We start from the raw sequence: 18,416 nt of genomic DNA, 5'->3' as shown, positions 1-18,416 counted from the left end.
GTTGTGCTTGGCACAAGGGGGGGATATGTGACGGGGTACTGCCCCGTCTTCATGATCATGGTTGGGACTGGCAGGGAGGGGGTTAAAATTCCTCCCTGCCAGGAAAACATGTGAGAATGTGGCTGGAGCCCTAATTGACTAATTAGCAATTATTGATTAATTGGGCTCCAGCCACAGGGGATAAAAGCCAGGGGAGAGGCCCTGGCTAGGAGAGAGAGTTGAAGGAGAGTTCTAGAAGCAAGAGTGTGTTTGTATGTGCTGTTTTTCTGTTCCAGTGAAGGCAACGCCCAGCCTGGAAACTTTATTTTGTAAGTTTTTGATTTGTGTTGGTATTTTGTGTTTGAAATCTTTTTGTTTGGCCCTCGTGCTGGTTTATTTTGTATTTTTGTTTATTAAAAACTTTATTTTTGAAATTTTATACTGTCTCTGAGTCTCAAACCTCGGTCAATCCTGTCACAGTCCCATTCTCTTGACTGCACAAATGCAATTCGGTTTGCCAGTTTTAAACTTTCATTTTGTGTTTTATCGAAAACCAGTTGGATGTTAAACTGCTGAAAGAGTTGAAAAGATCATAACATCAATCCCTGAATATGGGATTGCTGGTAATCCCTAAAATAAAGTGCGTTAAATGAGGAGGAAGGGCTTTTTGTTAGAGACCCCAAACTTTGAATGAGCTACCAGCGCATGTAAAGGAGGCTGAGACTTCATCTGTTTATAAAACAAGACTAAAAACATATTTGTTTGAGCTGGCATTTTTATAATATGTATTTGTAGGTATATGTATATGTATATATGTATGTGTGTGTATGTATGTATATATCTGTTTTAGTTTTTATTGTCGTATCTGTTTGTTTATCTGTATTATTTATTTATTTATATATATATATATATATATATATATATATATTGTAACCGAGCTGCAACTCACTCGTGTTCGTTGCCCCTTTAAAAACTGACCCAACACACACAGGAATGGATTTTTATGCGCTAACGCGCTATTTTTAATTTCTTTGTGCTTCTTCAAAAGAGCTTGGACAGCACATCTGGAAACCCCTGTCTGCCTTGAAATTTCTGCCTGGGAGAGACCTTGCTGATGCAGTATAACTACCTTGTGTCTTGTTGCTGTGCTCAGTCTTGCCATGGTGTATGGCTTTTGACAGTAAACTGTCTTCAGCCACCTCACCTTGTTAGATGAGTTTGGCTGTTCCTCACCCAGTTTTATTCCTCCTACACAGCTGTTTCTGTTTCAGTTAATGATTGTGTTTCAACCTACATATTGAATTGATGATCATTAGAACCTGTTTGGTATAATTGTTTAATCATACACCTGACTATATACCTACAAAATCCCTGACTTTGTGCAAGTGTACCTAGAAGAATTGATGCTGTTTTGAAGGCAAAGCGTGGTCGCACCAAATATGGATTTGATTTAGATTTTTCTTCTGTTCACTCACTTTGCATTTAGTTAATTGATAAATATATTCTATTAACATGTCTATTTTTGAAAGCATTCTTACTTTACAGCATTTTTTCACACCTGCCTAAAACTTTTGCACAGTACTGTTTATATATATATATACTGATGTTTACATTATATATTTCTTAAAATTTTTTCATCTGACATGTTTGTTTGTTGTTTTGTTTTTATAAATTTGACTATTTATGTCCTGTAAGGTGCTTTGAGACACACCTGTATGAAGGGTGCTATATAAATAAACTTTGATTTGATTTGATTGTGTCCCTACCCAAGATGCATTGTTCAAAACCACACTATCCCAGCAAGATCAGACTCTTTGGAAGAACAAATATGTACAATTAATAAAAAATGTATCAATTAAATATGATCTTTTCTAAAAGTATAAATCAATTTCAGCAGAAACAAAGACCAAAATACAGTAAAACAAAACACAAAGACGCTGTGAAGTCACTACTCACTGAGCAAAGGTCTCCTCTCATGGGCTGCTGGTCTGCTGGAACTCCTCTTGGGAAACATTCTCCCTTCTGCTGTGTACAGTTAGCTTGTAAACCTCAGAGAGAAGCACAGCCCTTGTTGCAGTTAAGCAAATCTTGCCTTCAAGGGTTTGAATGTTTCCATGTAGTTGCAATACTTCAAATTGGGTTTCTTCCAGGCCACTGCAATGTGATGATGCTGGACTTTTGAGAGGTGACTCCAGGCTAAGTAAACCGATATTATTAATATTACTTACTATCTGGCGTCAAGGGCTTAATATTCTGTAATAGGATATAGGTTTCTCCTTAATATACTGCCCTGCATTGGACACTTAACATATTTCCTACAGGGATGTATTTTAAGATTACACTCAATTACACCCAAGATGGATAAATATATATGAGAAATAGCAATTAGTGAGCAAGGTACGGCTTAACTAAAAAGCCTTTTTATTTAAAAGTGAATGCTCTCTCTCAGATAAGAGATTTGGGGGTCTAAAGACTAACTAATCCCTTGGTCCCAAAGTTCTTAGGTTAAAACACTGAAAGTGCAGCCTGCTTTATATGGCCACCAAAGAAATGTTACCAAAAAATCATGGGGGGTGTGAACGGGAGAGAAGGAATCTGAGCTGCAACTCTACCTCCCAACCAGGAAGGGCACCAAGTAAGGTTGGTGGTACGCCTTCTCAGGGCTGGGCCGACTCGATGGTAGGACAGAACCGGAAGTCGGACATCTTGGGAAAAGGGTGTAGCTGTAAGACTGCTACATGACTCTATTGTGATCAGCTGTGGTGTGGGTGCCATTTGGACAGAGTGTAGCGCCACACTGATCACAGGAAGGAGTTTAGCAGCACAAAGGGGACGCTGTTACCCTAACCCTTACGCTGAATCGTTAAAGTAGCAGGAACGCTGCTGTGTTTTTGTTTTGATTTCTGTGTTGCAGATGAGTACTATCCTGGGAGATGAAGCTATGGAGACAGCACTACCCCTGGAGCACCTACCCCTGCACACGCCCACAACCTGTCCCTGCACTGGAGCACCTGCACTGCATCAGCACTGTATTATACAAGGATAATACACAGCACTTTCGAACGGAATGTATTATTCATTAAACATTTTTGACTGTATATATACTATAAACTTATTATTATTATTATTATTATTATTATTATTATTATTATTATTATTATTAATAATAATTAGTCATTTAGCAGACCATCTTGCAACTGCAGCTGCAGAGTCACACGTCTCATCTGAAGGATATATACACACGTATATACATACATGTACAGGTTTTCCTACAGAACCATAGCTTCAGCAAATCTGATCCTTATAGTCTACTAAAGGAGCTAAAATACCAGCACTTTAGGTTAATGATATAAAAATGATTCCTTCAAAATGTTCTGTACATACATGTTTTAAATATAAAAATGATTCCTTCAAAATGTTTTGTACATACATGTTTTAAATATTGGTAGCAAATCAGGCTACTTTTCTCAATACATATTATTGTTGTTATAATAATAATAATAATAATAATAATAATAATAATTATTATAATTAATACCTGAATCCAAATCCTGCAGTGACAGTGCAAGGCTCTCACCAGTAGAATGTGGTTATAATGTTCTTGTTGTTATTGATGAACCAGTCTATCGGAAGTCCATGAGTTGAACACATTTCTCAGTGCTGTCCACTGGGACGTCTGGAACATCGTTATCTAGTACAGGGATGGTCAACCCTGGTCGTGGAGAGACTCAATCCAGCAGGTTTTATAGGTAAACCTTAATCATCAATTTCTAAAGACTTGGAACAATTGCATTTTGACTAGTTAAGTAGTATTTGTTTCAATTTAAGTAGTAATTTGTTCAATTAAGTAATTTAGAGATAATTTGGAACAAAAACCTGAGCACCCTGCAGCTCTCATGGACAGAGTTGACAACTCTTGGTTGAATTGAACAAATTAACTTGCTAAATTGATCAACAACTTACATTCTTCAGAAATTGATGATTTAAGGGTTACCTATAAAACCTGCTCTCCTGGACCAGGGTTGGCCACCCCTGATCTATTATATTAGTCTTGCAGTAAACTGCTTTTAAGAATTGTATTTGTCTTTTTTTAACAAATTCATGGAACCAATTTATTTTTCTTTTTCATGTTTTCATACTTTAAAACAAATCCTGTCAGTGAATTTGCTCAAGCCTAGGGTTGTCAGTAGATGCAGCAGTGTGGAGTAGCGGTTAGGGCTCTGGACTCTTGACCCGAGGGTCGTGGGTTCAATCCCTGGTGGGGGACACTGCTCCTGCTGTACCCTTGAGCAAGGTACTTTACCTAGATTGCTCCAGTAAAAACCCAACTGTATAAATGGGGAATTGAATATAAAAAATAATGTGATAACTTGTAACAATTGTAAGTCACCCTGGATAAGGACGTCTGCTAAGAAATAAATAATAATAATAGATGGCAGCAATAATAGAGTGACGCTAATTTAATACATATTTTAATACAAGCGTGGCTTTTTAGGTACCCATGAATGAATTGCAGAACAATCTAGGCCAGGGGTCGGCAATTCAATTTCATGGTGAGCCAAATGACCTGCGGGCCACTTACACCCCCACCCTCAACCCTGAAATGCAACACAACATGTCATTGCATGCAAAACCTGATATACAAGCACTTTGGAATCAATATTGCAAAACACTTCATTTTGTGCTTAGTGGCAAGAAATATATTGTAGTGGCCGGCTATGTGCGGGGGGTTCTGGCGGTCAATGAAGAGACAGACAACAGGGTGCAGCGAAAGCAGTAAAACTGCTTTTTTGATTTTTATAAAAAAAAATTCTCTTTCTCTGCCTACTCATCGCCCATTGGCCCATCGATATCTACTCACATTCATACACACACACACACACGCAAAACGGACATGCAGGCAGGCTGCTATGGAGAGAGGTTAGCCGGCGAAGCAGACTCACATAACACACCTACTCACATCAGCACACAACACAGGAAACATTATGTGTACAGAATACAGTTACAAGCAGAATTCAGTCACAAGCAGAATTCAGTTTCAGGAGTTTTTATTACAAGAATGTCAAGTGGTACACAAGTAAGGAGAGTCTTGCAGGCAGATTCTGCGATCACAGTGCTACTGCAAAATACATTTCAGAAAAATAAAGCAGTGTTTCTTCACTTGTTTCACTTGAAATGGTAAATTAGCCCGATCAATACCATTGACCCTCAGCTGTGAGATAGCAGCTCTGTTTTCTTGCAGCTATGATAATAATAATAATAATAATAATAATAATAATAATAATAATAATAATAATAATAATAATAATAATAATAATGCTTAATCTAAAAAGCTGCAACATTGCATAGATTGTTGACAATAAGCATTGACACCTTCTATTTATTCCAATATTACTCCTCTAAGTACCATGAAATAAAATTTGATTAAATGTTTTAACACCTGTGGGTGGAAACTTCATGGCTCTTGTCTCATAGCCCAGACTTAAATTGGCTTGAGTTAGGTTGGCACCCGTACAGCAATCCAAACATATTCTTAACTGAACTGCAGGACAGAGTGCCAAGGCATGTAAAATAGGTTGCCTGCCTCAATTACTGTGGAGTGTACAAACAAACCAAGATAATAAATAAAACTTAAATAGAAAAATATAATGAATTCTATGAAACAGCTTGGCATGGTCACAGTGCTAAATCGACGTGAGAATTAAGCTATAACTAGGGCTGTCTCCTGGTCTAAAAATACATAGACTAATCGCATTGTTGCAACAACAAGCCAAGGAAATAAGAACATAAGAACATAAGAAAGTTTACAAACGAGAGGAGGCCATTCAGCCCATCTTGCTCGTTTGGTTGTTAGTAGCTTATTGATCCCAGAATCTCATCAAGCACCTTCTTGAAGGATCCTAGGGTGTCAGCTTCAACAACATTACTGGGGAATTGGTTCCAGACCCTCACAATTCTCTGTATAAAAAGGTGCCTCCTATTTTCTGTTCTGAATGCCCCTTTATCTCCATTTGTGACCCCTGGTCCTTGTTTCTTTTTTCAGGTCGAAAAAGTCTCCTGGGTCGACATTGTCTATACCTTTTAGAATTTTGAATGCTTAAATCAGATCGCCGTGTAGTCTTCTTTGTTCAAGACTGAATAAATTAAATTATTTTAGCCTGTCTGCATACGACATGCCTTTTAAACCTGAGATAATTCTGGTTGCTCTTCTTTGCACTCTTTCTAGAGCAGCAATATCCTTGTTGTAACGAGGTGACCAGAACAGAACACAATATTCTAGATGAGGTCTTACTAATGCATTGTAAAGTTTTAACATTACAATGAACAGGCTCCATGCAAAATTAGAACAAAGAACAGAGGCTCTTGAGAAAGTGAAACACAGAGCCTCACAACCTCCAAAAGACAAGGCAGCAGATATTAACACGGCAGATTTCAACTCAGACTTTCCACTAGAATACCTACAAATAATCCAGAGAATGCTGAATCAAACATCAGCGCAAAGACAGCCACCAAGAGGTGAAACAACCAATCCAATCATGAACAATCCTGAGGCTGAGAGCCGAAAAGAAACAGAAAGCCGACATAGCAGGGAAAGTGGCACAACTCTGAAATAGAGACACACTCCAAGAAGCCACCCAAAGTGTGCTACCCACTGCACACCCAGTCGCAACGGTCTCAACCCAGAACTCGTACGTGGTGCCTTGAAAAGTGAAGCGCAAATATTTCCTGAGGCTCGGAAGTCAGATTCATAAACCTCACTGGTACACATCCATGTTGGCTTTTCCCAATGGTCCATGAAACCAAGACACTGGAGTCATCTTTTATTCCAGGCAATTATTTCACGGGGCGGTATGGTTACATCCTGACCTGCAAACACTTTACATACATCTTTCTCTTTTTCAGGAGAGGGAATTTCTTGCCAACAAGAGTACAAGTGCAGTCTTTAAAATTCAATACAGTGCCCTACTGCATTAAAATACCAGTTCCTAGTAACGCCTGGTGGCAGTGTGCATGGGTGTGTGTGTGTTGAGGGGGGGGGAGGATATTGGGGGGCAGGGAGGGAGTTAAAATCATGTGCGAATGTGGCTAGAGCCGTGAATTGTTTAATTAATTAATTAATTAATTAATTAATTAATTATTTACGGCTCCAGCCACAGTTATATAAATAGGGTGATCACGGGTGTTAGCTTGGTTAGTGTTGGAGTTAATGTCGGTGTTGGTGGATGTTCGTGTGGCTGTGTCTGTGTCCTGTGTGTTTACGTTTGTGAGGGTTTTTGTATAGACCTTTTGATTTGGTCCTTGTGCCTTTTTATTTTGTTAATGTGTATTTTGTCTGTCTTGTTTTGTGTTTATTTGTAAATAAAAGCGGGCAACAGTGCTTAAAACTGCAGATTGTCAATGTTAATGAAAGCCTTCCCGGTCCCTAGCACATTCAGCTTTTCACCATTTGCAACTTTGATTGTCCCACTGAATGGCATCAAAGAGCATTCATTATCTTTGGTGGTGTTCTTCCACAGATGAGGGTGGACAACGGACACTCGAGCACCAGAATCGATAAAAACATACAGGGTATGTCTTCAATTTACCCGCTCAGATAATACCTCAGCAAGTATAACTTCTTTAGGCTGGGCCTTACAATTGCTGGCACGCTCCTGGCCCGCAGTGTCTGCCAGTGCTAGTTTCCCTGCTTCATTTGGTGTTCACATTGAGGACACTCCCTTTTAAGGTGTTCATAGCTACCACATAGCCAGCAAACCTGGAGCTCAGTTTCTGTCCAGAAGACTGACTGACAGGTCCGGTTTGGACCTTTGGGCTTCTACCCCTATGCACGCCAAGCTGTTGCCTGGGTTATTGCCTCCACTAGGTCCTTCGGTTTGGCAGTCCTGAGTTGGATCCTCAGCTCTCCTCCTCCGATATTAGTGATGAACTGCTCCCTCGCCAGGGTGTCCTGCATCTGAGAATCTGCATTGGAAAAGCTTTTAAAACAAGACGTTGAAGAGCATATCATAATCTCTAGCACTTTACTGCTCCAGTCAGCACATGCAAGCGGCTCCAGCACTTCTTTCATGGTTTCTGTGAGTGATTCAAAATCTTTAACACCAGCTGGTAGTCTGCTATTCATTTCACAGACCTTTCCTTTAGTAGTAATGACTTGAATTTAATTTTTTAGGGTTGTCCCACCCACTAATCTCAGCAACCATTTCAAAATGTTCTACCCAGTCTCCCCACATTCCTGATCAACTTCGGTGAACGCATCAGGCATGATGACAGGACCCGAGAGACCTCCACCTCCCCTACACTCTTGAACAGGAGAGTGATCACCTTCAACAGTGCCAAAAGCCTGTACAATGCTTACACTTATGCAAGATTAGCACACCCTTTATTTATTTATGTATTCTTTTTATACTGTAACTTATACTTTATAGTTTTTTTTAACTATCCCACTGCTGCCACCAGAATTTGTGATGGACCCTGCATTGCAGGAATATGCGTGAACCCGTGGCACTACCTGCCACACCCTGAGTGTGAGTGGTGTCACCTGAATATAACGGTAGCGCTTTGCTTTTGCCAGTACACCGAACTATAGGGAGCGAGCTTACCAAGAGAGTTGGGTTTTACAAACCATTCAGTAACTCACATTCAACACTAGAACTGCCATAGGAATAATGTTTATCTGATTGTTTTAAAGAATTGGCAAATCACAGCTTTCTGTTACAGTGTATCACTAAGCCATTGTACATAAAATCACAACTCACTCTTTTATCCTTTGGCGTGAAAAGTACATAAACTAAGAATCTTCATAACATAAATTACAAGCCTTTAGTTTTCAGCACATCCCTTAACCCTTTGAAGATGGCCCATTATAATTTTGATCGAATTCGATCAATGACATAATTACTTTCTACGCGGTGACAATTGTGTTATTTTCTTTTTCAAATTAGCATAAAAACCTTCGTCAGACTTCAGACAATCAAACAAACAAAAGTTAGTCCGGTCTGTAGTTCAAGATCAATTTTTTTATTTCATTTTTTAGCAACTTTTTTTTTCTGCCGAGCAATTCAGCGACCACAATGCGTTCTACGAGTACAAGGAATTACCTGACAGCATACTAGATCGCCTAAAATGTTTATAAAACAAACAAAACATTTACTGTCATGAAATATCTGTTTGACAAACTTCAGGCATGACAAACCAACCACAATGTATTTCACTAAAGCTCCTAACCAATAGAGTTTTTGGATGCAGTGCAGCATTTCAGTATCTACAGTTGCAGTGTTTACTCGCGATTACCGTAGACCATGGCATCAAAGTGCAATGCTTTACTGGAGAGGTTTCTAAATCATTTTGCAAGACCCAGAGCACTTACTGATCCAAAAGAAATACAGTAGGAGACATTTGTATAGAAGATATCGATGGAATGAATGCCAGAAGGAGAAGAATATCTCCAGAATTACTAACTTCTTCAGAGAGAAAGGGTCAATGCTGTAAATCTCCCTCCCAACTAGAAAGGGCGCTGTGTAAGGGGGAAGGTAAGCTGCCTCCTAGATCTGCCACCTCGGTGGTAGGTGGAAACCGGAAGGTAACCATATTAGGAGGGGCGCGTAGCTGCGAGTACTCAGGACGATTCCATTGCAGTCAGCTGCGGGGCAGCCCTCTATTGGAGAAACCATGGCATCACGTTAATTGCAGGGAGGAGTTTTCTGGGTACAAAGGGGAAGCAGCTACCTCAGTACCTCCCCTTGCGCTGAGAAACTAAAGCGACCAGCCGGAGCTGGTATATGTCTTTGTTTTGTTACGTGTTTGTTTGTGTTTTCGCAGAGGAGCAGGAGGACGGGAGGCTGTGGCCACTAAACCAGCCAGCACTAACCCCAGAGCACGCCCCTCATCGCACAGAACAACACAACACAGCACAGCGCACGCACCACGATCCCCAGAGAAGAAGAGCACATTTTCGTGCACGGAGGATTGTGGTTGTGGAGTGACTTATTGTTTAGTTTTTGGAGACTGGGTTTGTTTGTTACTCTTATTTTTGTTTGTAAAAATAAGAGTATTTCTTTGGGAGAAACAGTCTGGACATTATATATCTTCCGCACAGCACCACTCATCCTGTCACACACTGATATGAAGATTCTGAAGTAGATGAGCCCGTGAACGCTCCTCTTTTGCTTGCTTAGTTTTCAGTAGATGTTAGTTATGTGAAATAAGCCCTGGTTATAAATAGACTAATATGTATAAGGATAGTACATTGTCCAATTGTTTAGTGTAGGCTAATGTGTTACGCTTACACTATTGCATCAGACTTTGCTGTTGTCGGTGTTACCATTTATTTTATTTATTTAACCTTATTGGTTCCTTTTTCATTTTGCCATTTATGAATTTGGTACAATGTAGTATATTACTTGTATAGCTATAAGTTATTATAATTTAGTATTTATTTATTTATATTGAAAATGTGGTGTGTGTGTTTTTTAAAATATTTTACAAAGTGCACTTTTAAGTATTTTTCTGAAACAAAAGTTGTTAATCAGAATATTTGTTTTATGTTTGCTGTTGCTCAGGTATTATTATGGATGTACATAAGTATACAGAAAATGTGTTAGGAATTCAATATTTTTAAAGCAATTAAAAAAAGACAAAGATGTGCATGTTTTTTCTACTTTTTGTTTTGCTTTCTAGTTGGGTAACACAAACACTCAGCTTTTCAAAAATGTATCTCACACTCTGTTTTAAATAGATATATACATTAACTTGCATAATAAGCTAAAACCCTGCCAATGACATCTCAAAAAGGTAAAAATGCAAATTATTTATATAGTAATCTGCAGAGCAGCAGCTTTTTAGAAATGTATCACACTGTACACTTTAAGTAGATGCTTGGTCTGATACATGCTCTACAGTAAAGTCTTCTCAGTCGGCCCTCAGAATGTTAGAATTCTTACAGTCCTCAAAGGGTTAACAAAAATACACATAGTATTTAGTTGCATTGTTTATAGTAATTTACAACTAATACATCTTTAAGTAAGGCTTGATTAACTGTTTCAGAAAGGCTTTGTTTGTTTCAGTCAGCGGTGACTGGTGATCTCTTAGCTGAAAATTTCCAGTTGTAAAAGTCCTTTTTGACATTTTGAAAGGCTCTGAATGCTCCTACCTAAAGGCTGTAGGGGCATTTAGAACAGAAAATAGGAGGCACTTTTTTACACAGAGAATTGTGAGGGTCTGGAACCAACTCCCCTTGGGATCCTTCAAGAAGCTGCTTGATGAGATTCTGGGATCAATAAGCTACTAACAACCAAACGAGCAAGATGGGCTGAATGGCCTCCTCTCGTTTGTAAACTTTCTTATGTTCTTATCTCACTGACGTTTTTAAGGATGGTCTTTATCAGCTTGTTGAGAGTGCAGTCCTTAAAATACGGTTGCTCAAGAGAGGTATCTTCTGGCTGCTTAGATCAACAGGATGGTGGGTAGTGGTATTATTATTATTATTATTATTTATTAGCAGAAGCCCTTATCCACGGACGACTTACAATTGTTACAAGATATCACATTATTTCACATTATATTATTATTATTTATTTCTTAGCAGACGCAGATAGATAGATATCACATTATTTTTTTACATACAGTTACCCATTTATACAGTTGGGTTTTTACTGGAGCAATCTAGGTAACGTACCTTGCTCAAGGGTACAACAGCAGTGTCTCCCACCTGGGATTGAACCCACAACCCTCTGGTCAAGAGTCCAGAGCCCTAACCACTACTCCACACTGCCCCATATAATGCTGTCTTGCTCGGGAAGCACCTGTTTGGATCTTACAGAGATGCCTGATAGAGAGAAGCTGAGTTGAAGCTGTCAGAGAATGTTCTGATACAGACAAGAAGTTACCTTCCAAAACCTCAGAATCCGAGGAAGAGATGTGCTAAAAAACACAGCTTACATATGTTACATAATCTATCAAATGCACAGATTCCAATACGTTGTAATATTAACTCTACTGTTTAGGTTTAGTTACAATTTGAGTAACTATGTTTAATTACAGTGGTGATGAATCTTGTAACATTGTGTCAAACAGTTAAAATTTGCTTCTAACACTGTTTGATCAATAAAGGTATTTGAAGGTCGTTTGGGTTGGCTTTTCAGTAGTATTGTTATACGTAGTTTTATTCCAGGCATCCTTTTCATCCCAAATGGGCAGTTTTATGAATAAAGGTATGTATTTATCGTAAGGTATGTGATATAAAGGTCAGTTCGGGTGGGTTTTTTATCAGCACTATGGTGATCTTGCTTATTTATAATAAAAATAATAATGCATTGTGAACGGCTGGTTTGCAGTAGTGATGCAGTGCTCCGGAAATCACAGATAGTTCACAATCAAACAGCTCTTTATTTGGCTGGGTTGCATGTCAACACTTAAATAATACGCACAGGCTCTACACAGCCATGTGGATCGCTCTGTGCAAAACAAGAGTTTCAGTCCCGAAATAATAGGACACTTTTAATAATAACGCACAACACAGACACGGTCACTTCTCCAGACAGTGAGTGTTCTTTGTGCAGGTGTGGTGCAAGACAACGATCGTGACACAGTGCAGTCCGGGTTTGGTGCTGGCTCGTAGCGACAGCTCCCGGTTAGTGTTAGCCGTCTAACAATGACAAATAACAACAGTTAGAACAAACAAACAAAACACGAAACACTCACGGTACGTTTACACTTGGTCTCCTTAACAGGTCCTTGCAGTAACCATAACAAAGGAACAGATTGCTTCGTCACATCCCCTGAAATACCCGTAGTCACGCCCCCTTCGATAGCTAGTGCAATCACGTATCCTCCAAACCATGACTGACACATCGCTTACCGTATTAAGGCAATGACTTCTGGTATTAGGACTCCTCCCCCTTCCTGGATGGCCGGCTTCCGACTGACCCTGGAATGAACTGCCAAACCATCCAGTCCGGGGCACACTGTTCCTGTTATACAGCGCCCTCACAGTTTGGGAGTGAGATTGTTGACTAGGATTCATTCGCTCTCTGTAACATGCATTTATTTGGCTGACGCTGTTTTCCAAAGCGAGTTACAATGAGTTATTTTACATACAAATTCTGGTACCCATTTATACAGCTGAGTTTTTACTGTATGAACCCAGGACCCTCTGGTCAACAGTCCAGGGCCCGAACCACTACTCCAGCGTACCTGAATAACTCATAGCTCTCAGGACTACAACTCCAGATCCGAGTTCAATTGTTCAATTTGTTTTTTTGTTTGAGGTTAAGAATATATTTACATTTTTCACAATTTTTTATTCATGTTTTGGGAAGGTGTTTCTTTGTCTAAAGAGGTTTTATTTCTGTATTTATTTATTTATTTGTTAGTTCGTTATTAATATATTTCGATGTATATTTATTTTGACATTAATTAATTAAAGTACTATATATGAATGTGTATGTTTTCAATTGATGTATGTTTGTTTAGTAAAAACATTAATAGCCTAATAAATACGAGGGCATATTAAAATAACATTGTGTTCTCTGTACACATTATGTAAAAATATAGATATGTTCAATAGTCTTAAACAGTACAGCAGTAAAATCAAATGAATCCCTAGCAATCTTTTTTAGCCTATCCTAGATGTAATGCAAAACAAACCATGCTGTTGTAGGCTTTACATTTGTTGTAGGACACGTATAAACTATTATTTTAAATTGAAACTAAATTATTTCAGCATATTTTATTTTTTATCTTAGTCTACTTACAATTATGCCCAAAATAAATCATAGCGTTGCATTAACACGTTCTGGATATACAGGACCTTAAATATCTGCCAGTGTAAATCGGTACACAGCTTCTGTTGCCTGTGCTCTCCGCTTTGCGGCAGCATTCAGTCGGCAGAATTTTTGGGTCATTTTTGCATAGGCAAAATCCTTGTCCTTCGTTCGTGAATAGCTCCTGAATTTATGGCAGCTCATTATCTGTGTTTAACATGCTGCTCTGCATACGTAAATGTAAGACCGGGCTAGGTAGCCTTACTAAAACAAGAGGCACTTTAACTCTGCCTCTCCGCGTCAGTGAAGACATTGACAGTTATTAACAGAAATTAAACTAGGAACAGGTCTAATCCTTTCCTTTTAGAATAGTATTCAAGCCTTCATTTGCACAGTGGATCTGCGCTGTGTTATTTTATTATTGTGTAGCCCTCTTATTGTTTAGTTTTGATATTAAAGTAATATAAAAATAACCTGACAGTTATTTTTATATTACTTTAATATCAAAACTAAAGTTTATTTTGTTTTCCTCTTTGCATGCAGTTTCACCTCCCAACAGTCAAACAGGTGCTGGCTTTCCAAATCTTCATGACATGACATTACACAACAAACTATGGTCCTTATTTAGCAAATATGTTCGCAGCCACTTTCGCAAGGGCAAAAACCGCTGTGATAGCACAAGAAAACATGATTTAGAGTGGGCTAACGCATATCAAATAATGAATCGTGTGCCCAGACAATCAAAGCACAGTGGGGTAGTAAGGTTACAACCAATAAAGATTCAACATTCCCTTAAAGAGGACCTGTGCATCTGTGATAGTGAACGCATGGCATTTTGAAACACAAAAAAAGAACGAGACAAAAGCACACAAAAATGTAAAATGTCCAGCAGCCCAAGTGAGGAGGATGACCAAACCCCTCAGGCTTTTTAGCAGCCTGGTGGAGAGTGAATACTAAGGAAATAAAAACATCTATAAGGCTTTGTCTGACCTGCGGTGCAATAGCAGCATCTGCAACCTCAGGCACTGGGGCTTCTAAAGTTCAGAATCTGCTTCCCCAAACAGGGTATTGGCTCAATGCCTGTGTAACAGGGGAGATCTGTGCTGACTGTCTGGCGCATGCGTGAGCGCGAGCACGGCCGAAGAAGAACGAGCACAACAGTAAATTAATTGAAAAGAAAAGAAAATGAATTTTTAGGAGCGGGGAAAATTTGGTAGAACCTGAACAGTATCCACAGGTTGAGGGAACAGGTGAGCATAGGACCGTGGACCGTGCGGATAGCGATGGTCGGGGTAATGCTGTCGAGTGCATCACCTTTATTATGTCATTTTATTACTGTGTTTTATTTTTCCCTTTTTCTTTCGCCTTTGGTTTTCATTATTATTTTTGAGCATTTGTATGTGCACTGGACTGTATATTACTATTGGGAACCCTGTGGTCCTGTTTACCAGTATTCAGGCCACGGACAACAGCACCCTCTGCGGGTAAAAAATAAATCAGTGCACCTGAGCGGCGTTACAAATAAAGTTCTGTCTCTCTGTCAGTGAATTGCCCACCACCCTTCCACAACCTGTGTGAAAAGGCTGGCTGTAGGGGTGATGTCAGACCCAGAAGAAACACACACAGCACTGCGAGTGAAATGTGAATGTGCTTGCTTGCGTGTTTTAATAACACACATAAAATAAAACAATTGAACAAAACAGCACACACCACTTTGAGCCAAAATAAAAAGACAAACAAAATGGACTAACGCTGATTTCCATTACATGAGAGTAGATGTTAAAACTGGTTTGAACTTGGCTCTCGCCAAGATAAGCACCAACTAAGACTTAGCTTTACAGTAAACTGTGATCCATCTGTGTCTCCATCCATGTGCATTTTCTTCCATATGATGATGTAGATATGTATAGGCTGTGTGGTCCAGTGATTAAAGAAAAGGGCTTGTAACCAGGAGATCCCCGGTTCAAATCCCACTTCAGCCACTGACTCATTGTGATCCTGAGCAAGTCACTTAACCTCCTTGTGCTCTGTCTTTCGGGTGAGACGTAATTTTAAGTGACTCTGCAGCTGATGCATAGTTCACACACCCTAGTCTCTGTAAGTCGCCTTGGATAAAGGCGTCTACTAAATAAACAAATAATAATAATAGATATCCTTCTGCCTGGTGTTGATGGCTGAAGTGTAATGCTGGCTCCAAGGATGAGCTTATTGCCTCCCTAGCGCATCAGCACACACAACGGCTGCAATGCTGGCTCCGGGGATCAACCACAGTGCGGTCACCCCAGAGCATCAGCATGACAACCGTCTGGATTGAGCTAAGTAGGGTACATCTCTGGGGTCTTCAAGTGAGCACCTTCCATCCTCGGTGTTTCGTTGACTAGCCCACGACACCTCAAGAGGGCTCGACGGAGATTCTGGCGTCCCAGCATCACCCCCCACCATCCTCCACTCAACTCAGCCCAGCTTACTTACCCGTATATCTTTCTGTCTCAACCACAGCCAGTTGCTGCTCCTCTCTGCTGCTTCAGATAAGTTCTTCACTGTGCGACTCAACTCTTGGCCACTGAATCCAACGTCTCTGAGAAACCGGGTTGTAAAGTGTGCCACGTAGGTATCGTTAATGTCGGATAATGTACTTAGCTTAGACAGTAAACCAAATAGTCTCTATTATGAAAATATAGTAAAATAAAATAAGTCATATATATTTGTGTATGTAATACATACGTATATCTGCACAGCCTGTCTTTCTAAATATTTAAGGCATTGTGCCCTCATGTGGATGGATAAGAAAATAAAATACATTGTAAAGAGACACTGTATACTCAAATTCTACTTTTTATCAAGATGCTTTATTTGCAGTTACACTTTGTGTCATTTACAGGAGTCACTTTTTTAAAATAATGGATTGTTGTCTGAAAACTGACATTTATTCAAGGAAATGCATGCACATGGATTAGGGAGTGGTTAACATGTAGGAAACAGAAAGTACTGATTAGAGGAGGAACCTCAAAATGGAGCGAGGTAACCAGTGGTGTACCACAGGGATCAGTATTAGGTCCTCTGCTATTCCTAATCTACATTAATGATTTAGATTCAGGTATAGTAAGCAAACTCGTTAAATTTGCAGACAACACAAAAATAGGAGGAGTGGCAAACACTGTTGAAGCAGCAAAGGTCATTCAAAATGATCTAGACAGCATTCAGAATTGGGCAGACACATGGCAAATGAAATTTAATAGAGAAAAGTGTAAAGTATTGCATGCAGGCAATAAAAATGTGCATTATAAATATCATATGGGAGATAGACCTAGGAGTTTATGTTGACTCAGAAATGTCTTCATCTAGACAATGTGGGGTCGCTATAAAAAAGGCCAACAAGATGCTCGGATATATTGTGAGAAGTGTTGCATTTAAATCAAGGGAAGTAATGTTAAAACTTTACAACGCATTAGTAAGACCTCACCTAGAATATTGTGTTCAGTTCTGGTCACCTCGTTACAAAAAGGATATTGCTGCTCTAGAAAGAGTGCAAAGAAGAGCAACCAGAATTATCCCGGGTTTAAAAGGCATGTCGTATGCAGACAGGCTAAAAGAACTGAATCTATTCAGTCTTGAACAGAGAAGACTATGCGGCGATCTGATTCAAACATTCAAAATCCTAAAAGGTATAGACAATGTCGACCCTGGGGACTTCTTTGACCTGAAAAAAGAAACAAGGACCAGGGGTCACAAATGGAGATTAGATAAAGGGGCATTCAGAACAGAAAATAGGCTAAAAAAATAGATCAATAAGCTACTAACAACCAAACGAGAAAGATGGGCTGAATGGCCTCCTCTCGTTTGTAAACTTTCTTATGTTCTTATTATAATATAAATGTGTTAAAAAAAACTTAAGTAATGAAAGTATTTGTATAAAAAATAAGTTTGACATGGAACAGATCCTGGTATCAGTGTTCATTCTATATTAAAAAGATCCCTGTGCTGTTCCCTGGTGCTCACTGCTCCCTGTTGTTTATTTGTTTTTAATTGTGTTTGATTAAAGGCAGTTATTTCATCTTTTTTCTGATGAAAACCTGTTCATCAAAATATTAATTTTGGTCAAATAAAATCAATTTGACTCTGTACCCTAATATCTTATAATCTTTACCTTTACCATAACATAAAAATGGAATTAAAGATGCAAGATTTCATAAATGTAACTAAAAAAAATACAAAGAAATGTATTTTCTTTACATTTTTTAATTTTAAAAAAATCACACTTAATTGAGCAAACAAATTTAAAAATCTCACTCCTCTCCTCAGCTGGCCACTCTTTTTCCTCCTTTTCTGCCTCTGCCATTAAAAAAATCCCAAACATCTGTCCTTCTCCTTTTAGGAGGTGGATTTAGGGTTTCTGTTGAGCTGGTCTGAATACCTGAATTTGAGCTTGAGGAGATTCCTCCATAATGAATGAACCAAATAGAACAGGAGGGGTAATTGAGAGTTCCATCAATCACAAGGGGGAAAATAATAATAAAAAAATAACATACATCTGTTAAAAACGTAGCTTTATAGCCTAACATGAATTACATTGAATTAACAGTTTCTACATTATTACTGTATTGTTAAGCAGTAGGTTCTACTATAAAAATGATAAATGCATAAATCAAAACAAAACGTTTTTCTTCCTTCTATCCG

This window comes from Acipenser ruthenus, chromosome 58 (assembly GCF_902713425.1).
Source record: "Acipenser ruthenus chromosome 58, fAciRut3.2 maternal haplotype, whole genome shotgun sequence".
Taxonomy (NCBI): domain Eukaryota; kingdom Metazoa; phylum Chordata; class Actinopteri; order Acipenseriformes; family Acipenseridae; genus Acipenser; species Acipenser ruthenus.
This window is presented reverse-complemented; position numbering follows the sequence as displayed.